Source organism: Centruroides sculpturatus, unplaced genomic scaffold, assembly GCF_000671375.1.
Source record: "Centruroides sculpturatus isolate CEXI.00-Female unplaced genomic scaffold, Cexi_2.0 scaffold17, whole genome shotgun sequence".
Classification (NCBI taxonomy): Eukaryota; Metazoa; Arthropoda; class Arachnida; order Scorpiones; family Buthidae; genus Centruroides; species Centruroides sculpturatus.
The window spans coordinates 658,021-668,247 of record NW_019384462.1 but is presented as its reverse complement, the minus strand read 5'-3'; the positions used below and the strand labels follow the sequence as shown (position 1 = coordinate 668,247).

Sequence of the window (10,227 nt, the reverse complement as noted above, 5' to 3'; positions counted from 1 at the left end):
TATATATATAATAAAGCATTCTAAAAAATGAGTATTTGACAATAGAAAAATTCAAGAAACTTCTTCATCAAAGAAATATTAAAATGAATAGTAATATTTGTATAAGGAATAAAAGTTGTTAACTAATTTGTAAAAAAGGCATAAAAGTTTATGCTTTTATCAGCAAACTTAACAATTTACCAATTTTAGTTACATCTATGAAAAGTACATAGCTAAACTAATACTTGTATACATGAAAAAAAAAAAATATATATATATATTTTTTTTTTTTTTATTTTATTAAGAAAAAAATAATAAATAAAGATATATTATAATGATGACATTTATATGTTTATATCTTTATATTCTAATAGTTGAATTAATTTTGTAATTTTAATATTCTTGTTTTTGTTTGAATGTTTAAACTTGAAAATGTTTTAAAATTTATTTTGTTAATGATAAGAAAAAATCTTAAGAACATATTTTGTGTGTAAGAATTAAAATAAAGGATTCACTTGATTACTGCTTGAGTGTATGTGAAATGGCTTTTTTATTATTAAAATGGTAATATTATGTATATAAATAAATTAACTACTTGATAGATCAAAAATTTATTTCATTAACATGTACATTTTTACTCCAAGCACATGTTATTTTATATTAAAGGAAATATTACTATTGCTTCTGCACAGTTAAAAATAAACTTCAAATATTGTATAATATACAATTATATTAGTAAATATTGATAGTGATTTTAACCAGTTTTTAATAAATGCAGTTATTAAAAATTTGTATAAATATCATAATTCTATTATTTTAATATTTGTAAGTACTTCAATGTATATTTCCATATAAATAATAACATTTTTGTCATGGTTGGGAGTGATGAGATGCATTTTGTTATACATCTATAAGAAAGCTATTTTAACATATACTGTACATTTAAAAAAAAATTACTTTTCAAGGATATAACTATAATTTATCATGAGAATTTCCTGTTAAAAATTATAGATTTTATTATCATAAATTAGCTGAATTCAGATATGTTTATTTCCTATTATTTAAGCAATAAAGTTGTGATTTTTAATGGAAGAAACTTAGAGAATTTATTGTATTTGTCAGCCATACAGTGAAAAAATATAGTAACGTTATAAATCATCATTGATTACATTACAAATTTAAAATGACTATTAATGGAAGATAGATCTAACTCCATTGCATGTTATTCATCTAACTTTATATTTGGTAATATGAATTTGTCTGCCAATATATATGTTGTTGATCTGTCTAATAGTTGAAACATTCTCTTTTTATCAATAGAAAAAATGAAAAATTTTTACAAAGTACAATTTTTGATCCCTATGGAAAATTGGTCTATTGAAATTGTGACTGACAGTTGAAGATTTGAAATAGTTCTTGAATTATTGAAATTCAAAAACTATTTTATTGTAAAAAAAACAATATATTTACATCTTGTTATTGTTGATTCTATGATTAGTTTAAAAAAAGAAAGATTTTGTTTACAAAATAAGAATTACAATATTTTTGAATCTTATTATTATTATTTTTTAAATTTAAAAACTAAGATAATTAATTTAATTTTTCATAGATTATTAATTTTATAAAAACATTTAATTTCATTATTATATTGTTTACAAAAATTTATAATTTATTTGTAAAATTACTAAAAATGTAAAAACGTACATTATGATTACAAAATTAATAATTGTTTTATTGTATTTTTTATTTTTAGATGGCACTGCACTGGTGAATTTGAGCAAACTCTTTCTTATAAAAATGATAAACTTGTGGAATCATCAAGTGGTATTAAAAGTAACCAAATCAATTCTGATTTTCTTTCTTCAGCTATAAAAGAGGTATATTTCTTAAATTTTAAAATAATTATAAATTCAAATATTAAGTAACCTTTTATATGTTGTTCATTTTGTATTATAGATTTAATAATCTTAATTCAAAAATAACTGTTACAGTTTATCACACAATTACACACAACCTTGTACAGTAACAAAAAAAATTTATTAAACTGGAAAGAATATACTAAACTGGAAATTTTTTTTATATTTAAATACATTCAGTGTTTGCATATTTCTGTTCTACTTTTGATAGCATTTGTAAATGTTTGATTTTTGGAACATCAACCTGATGAAGGTCATTAAATATGTCTGAAAAAAGTTTTTTTTTTGTTGTTGTTGTGTAAGGTTGTGTGTAGATGATTCAGTGGTTTATTATTCTTATTTGTTAAGAATATTTTTTATATTTTTGTTGCTGAAAATGCTCTCCTTTAACAATAAAGACAATTAAATTCAAAAAATATTTATATTTGTTGATTTTAATTACCATGATTATAAGCTTAAATTCCTGTTTCATACAGGATTTAAGCTTACAATCTAGAAATAAGGTGCACCTTAAACTCTGCACCAGATTGACTTATGGGAATGTTTGCAAATTCTTAAATATAAGCTATATATTATTTTTATTAATCTATTATTTTTACTTTTAATTGCTTAGAATATTTAATTAGGGGTGATAAAATTTATTTTTATGAATCCTAAATACCTAGTTGTCTGCTTATTCTGACTTTGAGTTATTCAGATTTATTTGTTTTTTTCTTTTAAGTTATTAACTACATATAATTATTTTAACAGTAAAAACAGTATTCTGAAATGCAATTTATCATTAAAAATACTTTCATGAAATTCAAAATCTACTGATATATCTGTATAAGGAGTAGTGTTTCCAGCTGTTCAGAATTTTTCAAACTATGGAATTTCAATTATTTTTTAAAAGTTGTTCTGAAAAATAAATGAGGGGTTGTGTTTTTGTTTTAGCTTGTCCATTTTTTATCTTGAGAAGTTGGCATCCCTAATTATAATTCAAATTAGTTTCATTCCTGCTAGGTTGTGTTTTTTGCAATTCATTTTTCTTTCTTTTTACACTGTGGGCACTAAAAGGACTTGTTTTAATTGTACTCTTTGTGGGGCAGCAGGGTAGTGAGGGACAGGAACTGAGATATCAAGGATAGACTGACTACCCATGAAAAATTTCTGGGATTGCTTACCTAGATTTGATCCTGGTTTTCCAGAATGGTAGACTGACATCTTAATTAATCTGTCTTGGCCATCTAGTTGTCTCATCAAGGAAAGGAAAAAATTGTCATAATCATCAAGGAAAGGAAAAAATGTTCCCAAGTTTGTAGAAAAGAGATTTTCTTTTGCTCATCACTTTTTTCAAGTTTGTGTTTTTCATACTGTTCAGAATGCCAACTGGATGACTGAGGCATCAGTCTACCACTATGAAAGATTTAGGATTGAATCTCGGTGGGTTGAAAAATCCCAGAGATTTTTAGCAGTTGGTCTGACCCATATATGTTGGGCTCTGTCCCTCATTATCCAGTTACTCCATGGTGGGTCTGGCTGAACTAATGATGGGCCTGAAAAAAGGCTCTTTTAATGCCTACAGGATAGAAAGAGAGAGGGAGTCAACTTCATATATCCACAAGTTCACACAGTTCACAAATGTTTATAATAACAAATAAAATTTACATACACTTACAATGTTTACAAGAACTACAAATGACAATGTTTAAGATTTACAAAGTAGATCTTCACACACAAAATAAATTAGAGTCCAAAAGTCAATTAATCCACTACAGGTCCATCGAAAAGGGCACCTTGTGACGTATTCCTCAGCTGGAGTTTGATGTATATTCCTTCAGATGTTCATTACAGCACAGTGAGATGAAACCGTCTTCTTCAGCAAGGTCGTTTGACCAACTAACTTGACTTAGACAAGCTTAGGCAAACAGACAAACTTTGGCATACATCGGTGAAGTCAGACCAACTTAGATCAACTTAGCTCTCCTGCCTAAACCCAATCTTTTTATACGGATTGAAGAAAACGCTGATCGACCAATCAGTGTTTCGTAGCGCTATTGGACATCTGCCGATCGTATGATGATCTCTGTAGTTTTGGATCCATGATCGCTGGCCAATCAGTGATCATGGATTCAAAACTACTGGTCGTTTCTTGATCTGAGTTTCTACAGCATTGACCGTTACTCATTTGAAAAGAAAAAGGGCGGGAAATGTACATCCAGGCAATTCCATTCCGACAGAGGGTAAAAAAAAATGTTCAGAATTTCTTGCTCTAAAAGGTAGCAGCTTTAATACAGAGCCAGTACCAGCCGATATACAGAGCTTTGTATACAAGCACTATCAAAGATTGTTGTTGGTCAAAAAATTATTAAAATTATAATATATACATTAAAAGTCTTTTATTATTATTTTTAATATTTCATCAAAAAATGTAGTCCTAATGTTGACCAGAGAGAATGGTACAGGGAATCTTCATTTAATGAGTATTCATTATCCAAGCCCCCATAGTTACATGGTCAAAAAATTATGGAACAACACTTAAAAATTCCCCTTGCTTACAAGGTTTCCTAGGCAGATGGTAACTTCCTCTTTATCTACATGTGCATTGATACATATCACCGTACACAAGATGCGTTATTGCGCATTTGTCATTTCAGTTTTGGTTCTGGCCGGTTTTTCTCTTCTGTTTTCTGATTTTCTAATTGTATAAATTTATATCTTATTGCTTCTCTACTTAAATATACTATTATTTTTAACATATTCAGTTTTATTTCAGTTTTTGTAAAAGATCTCTTTATTATTGGTGTATTTTTATACTTTCTTTAAAGTTTGTTTTCTAAAATGATTATTATAAAAATAAAAATAAAAATTTGATTATTATATTACTTTAAAGTATGTAATTCTGAATATGTATAGTTTCAATGTATTCGTAATAATAGTTTTTTTCTCGCAGACATATACATTACATGGTGTATATAAGTCTCGTACATTACAAAAATCTCATTTATCAAATAATGTTAAGAAAAGACCAATATCTCTTCTGCTCGAGGTTAAATCTGGAGTTAAGATCAGGAAATCAAAGGTATTTCAGGTATACAAGAGTTTAATAAAAATATTTTTGTTAAAAAGTTCCCTGTAATATCTTCATAAATGTCCACTAAAATGACTCACTGCTAATTGTGTGTAATGGAAAACTTGGTGTGAAAAATTATTGTTTGAAGAAAATAACAATGTGCATGTCATATTTTAAAGTAATATTGTCTTTAATGTTATATATTAATTAATGACTGTTTAAAATTAAATAATAATAATTCAGTAAAACTGCATGATAAATTCAATTAAAAACAGTAGTGTGAATAATCAAATCATTTGATTATTTATGTACAGGGTGTACATAAAAGATCTTTGCAACTTTATGCATTAATAAGAATTTTAAGTCTACCTTCACAAAAGTTCCAGATAGATTTCATTTAAAAAAGATATTCAAAAATGTTCATATATGGCATTCTTGGTCATGAGCATTTCACAATAGGTACTGATTAGCTGGATTAACAGAATTTACTCAGTAGCCATGAGTCCTCAAGTGCATTGAGTCATTTATTGAAACAAAATTTAATATTGTGGCTCTAAATAAGTGTGGAACTCTATATAACACACCACTGTCATCAAGATCTATTTTCATGCTTGGTATGAAAGATTTATGACCACAGTAAGTGTTGAATATAAGAAAGGTTATGAGTGACCTAGAGTATCTGATGAAAATATGGAACAAGAGTGAGAGTCATTTCTTCATAGAAGTCAACATGAACAACAGCTGGAGTTAAATGTGTCTCTCACACTGTTCATAAAGTACTGAGGAGTTGTTCACATATATGTTCTTGCACATTTCAAATCCCATAAGAAATCACTCAAGATGATTGGATTTCTCATAGAGATTTTGCAATTACCATGCTTGATTGTTTGGAAGATATCAACAGTTTTCTTAGAAAAAAGTAACTTTTAGTAAGGCTACTTTTCATTTGTTCAGCAAAGTAAATAAATAAAATGTCAGTGTCTGAAGCTTGGAAAAGCTGCATTTCATTTATTAACACATCAGAGACAGTCTCATAGTATGGAGTGTCACACAAAATGATTGGCCCATTTTTTTTTTTATGAACCAACCATAGATTGCTAACATTTACCTTGACATGTTAGAAAACTTTGCCTATCCTCATTTAAGAGTTACAACCTGATATGTTGTTCTAGCAAGATAGCATTTCACCACATTAAGTATTGATTGCTTGTGAATTTCTAAACATACAATTCCCTAATTGATGGGTTGGCATGGTGGTCCCATAACTTGACCACCAAGGTTATTGAACGTAATTGTGATTTCTTAATGTGTGGTTCTGTGAAGGATCATGTCTACAAATCTTGGGTAGCTGATGTGAAAGATTTGAAGGCAAGAATCATTGCTGTGCTTGTTGATGCGCTATACTATACATAGAAAGAACTGCAATATTGCTTGGACAGTGTATTTGTAACTAAGAGCATGTGTTGAATGTTTGTGATTTCAGTATTCCAGAAAAAGCTTTGAAGTATGCTTTATCTTATTCTGTCTATATCATAATTGTAAGTTGTTTAATAAGTTTCCTATGATCAATTTTAGTTGTAAAGATCTTTTATATATCCTGTATAATTTGGGCTTGTTTTCTGTATGATAGTCATAATGTATTGATTAAAAAACAACTATGATTATTGTTGTATTATTTGTTATCACATTATTCATCATCTTTATAATTATTTGTAGATTAGTAAGTCTGATCATTTTAACATTTTATGCTAGTTTTTAAATTATATATAAATTAAGGAACAAAACAGCCAAAGAAAATTTTCAGGTATTATTATAAGAATAAATTATTTTTATGTAACTTATGTCGGATAAATATACAGTAGCTGCTGATCATCATCATCATCATCATAAATAAATTAGAGATTTCTGAATATATAACTGTTTGCTAGTTTTAAATAAAAAGAAAGGATTAATTTAGATATACCTTTTTTAGACATTACTTAATAAAATTTCAAATAATTTCTTACATTATTAAATTATAAAATTACATTAATATTATTCAAAATAATTTTATTTCTTATTTGTTGCATTTAAACTATAATGCAATCTATGGATATATTCTTGAGACATAATCTTGCAAAAGAATGAAAAGCTTTGAAGTCAGTTAAACTAAGGTTGAGTTAGTCAGATGGTTTAATCTGCAAGTCATTTTGTAGTCCTGTGACAGTGAGTATTTGTTAAAAAAATTCCAATTTGGGAGTTTTTAACAAATATTATATCTTAAGGTTTTCTAGGTTTTCTGACAATATAACTGGAAAGGATATTTCCAATTACTATTTGAAGAAAAATATCAAATTATATTCTACTTGCATAGTAATAACAAAAATGTGATATTTTTATAGTATGTGAAAAATTTTAAATGTTTAATTCTTAAGTAAATAGGTTAGTAATACATATTCTCTGATACTTTTATATCAAAGAATACATTGTTTGTACATATAAGTTTCATACTACTATAGAATGATTCATAATAATTGCACTCTTCACGGTTGGTCAGCTAAATTGCTTTAAAATGCAATTTTAAAGCAATTTAACTGATGGTTTATCTGGAAGACCATATCATTCTTCAAAAATCATCTGAATGATACTTTTTGTTATATTAATGATAATTTGACAAGCATTTTTTTATAACTAATCACAGGCTTGATAAATGTTTTGCAAGTAGAATTGCATGAGTAATTTCCTAAATATGGAGAACATTAAATCTAACTGTGATATACAAGTATATTTTTTCTACACCTTGGTACTTGTAAATATTAAATCTTCTAAAAAGTTATTTATATAAGATATTTACAATGTATTGCATATATTAGAGGTATAAATAATCTACATATAATTTCTATAAGTAATATAATTTCTCAGTTTTAATTTGTTTAATGTTTTATGATTTTAATTTGAATGAATACTTTCTTCTAGTTTATTAGCCTGTTGATGACTGAAATCAACTGGAATTATTTTTTACAAAATAAATTTTGCTGGAATAAGAAAGGAATTTTATTGACTAATGTATTAAATAGTAAATTAATTTATTACAAATGAGTAATTTCAAGAAAGATGCATTGCTAATAAAGAAATGGCTGATGTTTGAGTTCTTAATTGCTTAACTTCTCAAAATTTTCATCGTTATGGAAAATAAACTACCAAATTTGATTAGATCAGGTTTTGATAAAATTTATCATCAGTTCTGTTGTTATGAAAAGACATTCTAATTAAATAAATTCATTTTGACTATAGTAATTTTAAAAAAATATATAATATGGATTTTAATTGCTATTTTATAAGTAATCTTGTTCCAAGCAAAACTTAAACAATATTCCATTGATTATATATGTATTTTCCATCAGAATAATTTTTTGGTATAATTATAAAAAGTTATAAAACTTACCATCATTATAAATAAATAAATTCTAATAAATTGGTCATGAGGTTAGAGAATGATCTGATCTCAAGTTTTTGGGCTAGACCTGATCATCCTTATGAGGATGGATAGGTTCTGATAGAAAACATTTTTTAATAAAAAGTTAGTTTCTTGAAATTAGCAAAATTTATTTATTTAGTCTTTGTATACTATAATATTTGAATATTATATTATTGAATAACTTTTATATTCTTTTAGAATTTTTTTCTTTTCATAAATGCTTGATGATTTGCTTAAAATAGTGGTTCTTAAATTTTTTTTTTTGCACTATGGCCTCCTGACAACAGTTACAACTTGTGGACTGCAGTATAGTTATCACAACCTATAATTTTCAGATTTAATATTTTGTGTATGATAATTTTCGGTTAAAGTTTACCTAGGGAACCCCAATGGCAGTGCTTTGGTTAGGTTAGGTTAGATTAACTATATTTTTAATAGACGTTTTTTTTTATTTATTTATTTATTTATTTTGTTCAAGAACTACCGCGAATCAATAACTAGTGATGTTTGGCACTCGGCAGCCTGCTGACGGCACCCCTCCGGGAGGAGTTTGTCGGCACCACGAACAGTTGGAAGTGCCGCCATTGGAGTTACCTAAGTACTTTGACCTAATTTTCATATATTGAAAGAATTGGTATTTTTATTTAATTTACATAATAGTATACAAAGAAAAGGTTTAAAAAAACTTTAAAAATGATTAAGAAAGAAAATTACTGTATATGGAACTTGTAAAATAACCTAAGCTCTATATTTGATATTTATCTAATGTGATGGATATGCCTGAGTACTACTGTATAATAAATCTGTATCTGGTTTTATATCTGATATTGCAATTTTCAGATTATTTTCTAATGATACTGCTGATAAACAAGATATATACTTATTAGAAAATTCTTGAGAATTCCGTAATCCTGTGTCTGCAGGTGTATAGGAATGCTATCAATAATTCAACAATCCAAAACTACAGTTTAATTATCTTTATTTTGGTTGATTACATATATAACTAGATGCATTTTTGGCCAACTTACTTTTACAGCCCCTCATCAGTAATTTGTATTGAATCAACTGTCACCTTTAAAAAGAACAAAAGTATGCAGACACGATATGAGACATATTTCACTGATGTATACAGCAAATGATACAAACTACTACAATGCATTAGATTATGGATATTTTCTGCTATCAAATAGGCCATTAGTCTTTAAAAGTGAACTACATATTGTGAGAAAGTGTAACCACCTTGTGGCCAACAGATTTACTGTTCTTTGACTTACCCACAATTAAGAGATGATGTCATACCATCTCTTGGTAATTTGTATTCCAACAGGAAAGGAAAGATTTTTTTTTTAATATAAAGTAGTGACGAGAATGCAGATTCACATAGGTAAGTCATTGTGAACAGGATCAAAATATTTAAAGTCATGTCTGATAATGAAGGATATTTATTTTGTTATTTTTATCTAAAACTCTGGCATATTGTGCTAGCAAATTATGGCTCAAGAACAGAATCTAACCTCTTGCCTTAGTCTGTTAACTATATAAATATATATCATCATTTTAGGAATGGTTTTGTTCTCGGCTTCTTGGTGACCATGGTCACCCATTTTANTCATTATCCAGTTACTCCATGGTGGGTCTGGCTGAACTAATGATGGGCCTGAAAAAAGGCTCTTTTAATGCCTACAGGATAGAAAGAGAGAGGGAGTCATATACTGTACATTTAAAAAAAAATTACTTTTCAAGGATATAACTATAATTTATCATGAGAATTTCCTGTTAAAAATTATAGATTTTATTATCATAAATTAGCTGAATTCAGATAT

At 27.1% G+C, this 10,227-nt stretch overlaps 1 long non-coding RNA gene across 1 annotated transcript in view; it reads left to right on the top strand.

The window, feature by feature from the left end:
* The window catches only part of LOC111620890, an 8,478-nt gene extending 2,528 nt beyond the window's left edge, over positions 1 to 5,950 (top strand). The window contains exons 2-3 of the long non-coding RNA XR_002755975.1: positions 1,733 to 1,856; positions 4,828 to 5,950. This is a non-coding gene — a long non-coding RNA (uncharacterized LOC111620890). The remainder of the gene's footprint in view (positions 1 to 1,732; positions 1,857 to 4,827) is intronic.
* Positions 5,951 to 10,227: the final 4,277 nt, after the last annotated feature.